We start from the raw sequence: 1,674 nt of genomic DNA on the forward strand, positions 1-1,674 counted from the left end.
TGCGGGAATTTGACGGATCGGTCAGCAAGTTGTATGCTCATTTTTGTAGGACTCGTTGTTCCTAGGCCGAGTCTTTTAAACATTGATGAGGGCATGAGGTTAATGCTAGCCCCAAGGTCGGCTAGTGCATTACGAACTGGGGACTCCCCGATTGAGCAGGGAATCGTGAAGCTTCCGGGATCGATTTTCTTTTGGGGAAGTTTATTGAGTACGAGGGCAGAGCATTCTTCGCCTAAGTTAACTAATTGCAAAGTTTCAATTTTCTTTTTATGAGTGAGGAAGTCCCTCATAAACTTAGAGTATTTGGGCATTTGGGTTAGGACATCAATAAAAGGAATATTGACATGCAATTGTTTTAATAGACTTTCGAACTTTGCGAATTGCTCATTGGTTTTTTGACGAATTAACCTACCGGGGTACGGGACTCGAGGAGCCTTGGTAGGTTCTGGTGACGGAGGGGAGTTCTTCTCCTGTAGAGGCGGGGGTACCGTTTCTTCTGTCGGTGGTGGCGCTTCTGCAGGCCCCACGGTGCGGTTTCGTAGCGTGATGAGATGAACTTGCGCTTTTGGGTTTGTTCGGTATTGCTAGGTAATGCACCTTGTGGTCTCTCGGCAAAATTTTGAGCTATTTGATTTAATTGTTTTTCTATGTTTTGAATACTAGCTTGTTGATTTCTAAAATTTGATTCTAATTGTAGAAATCTTTCCGAGTTTTTCTTTTCAGTGTCGGAGATGAGGTGAGATACAGTATCTTCAAGCCTTTCTCGTCCACTTTGTTGTTGAGTGAAATTTTGTGACTCATTCCTTGGTTGTTGAAAGTTTGTTCGTTGGGTTTGTTGGTTACTACTATTGCCGGGTTCTCTCCAACCAAGGTTTGGGTGGTTTCGCCATCCTTGGTTGTAAGTGCCCGTTGGAGGACCCGACGGCCTAGGTCTATTATCAATGTAGCTTACCGATTCTTGTTGATCGTCCGTTTCTTTCATACAACTCCAATTTTTATGTGGCCCACCACACCCTTCACAAGCCATAACCGAGACTGTTTTTGTCATTTCTAACTTTTTTATTTTTGAAGAAAGGGCCTCGATTTGGCTTGTAAAGAAGTGCTTTCATCAACCTTATGGGCGCCCGGGGCAATAGATTTATTGCCTCGGGGAGTGTGCCATTGAAAATTGGTTTGAGCAATTTCCTCAATTTGGTTATATATTTCATGTGGGCGGCGATTACCTAAAAGTCCCCCGGAGCTAGAATCAAGTGTCTGCCTGGTGTGTGGCAACAGTCCATTATAGAAAGTGGATACTTGTTGCCATATCGCAAGGCCATGATGTGGACACTTGCGTAATAGCTCCTTGAACCTTTCCCAAGTTTCATATAAGGATTCCCCGTCCTCTTGTGAATATGTATTAATTTCAGTCATTAATTTAGCCGTTTTAGCGGGAGGGAAATACTTATATAGAAATTTTTGGGCTAGTTCATCCCAGGTGTTTACCGATCCAGCTGGGAGGACGTTGAGCCAAGCTTTTGCTCGGTCTTTTAGTGAGAAAGGAAACATTCGGAGGCGGATGGCGTCATTTGATGCTCCATTGATCCGAAAGGTATCACATATTTCTAAGAAATTAGTAATATGTAGATGGGGATCCTCGTCCGCAAGCCCATGGAAGGTTGCGGAGTTTTGGAG

The 1,674-nt window shown here is 43.8% G+C and overlaps 1 non-coding gene across 1 annotated transcript; it reads left to right on the forward strand.

Moving 5' to 3' along the window:
- The first annotated feature begins 1,312 nt into the window (after nucleotides 1-1,312).
- Nucleotides 1,313-1,419, forward strand: LOC118482340. The gene has a single exon (XR_004868383.1). It is a non-coding gene; the product is annotated as a small nucleolar RNA R71 (small nucleolar RNA).
- Nucleotides 1,420-1,674: the final 255 nt, after the last annotated feature.

This window comes from Helianthus annuus, chromosome 9, assembly GCF_002127325.2.
Source record: "Helianthus annuus cultivar XRQ/B chromosome 9, HanXRQr2.0-SUNRISE, whole genome shotgun sequence".
NCBI classification, from domain to species: domain Eukaryota; kingdom Viridiplantae; phylum Streptophyta; class Magnoliopsida; order Asterales; family Asteraceae; genus Helianthus; species Helianthus annuus.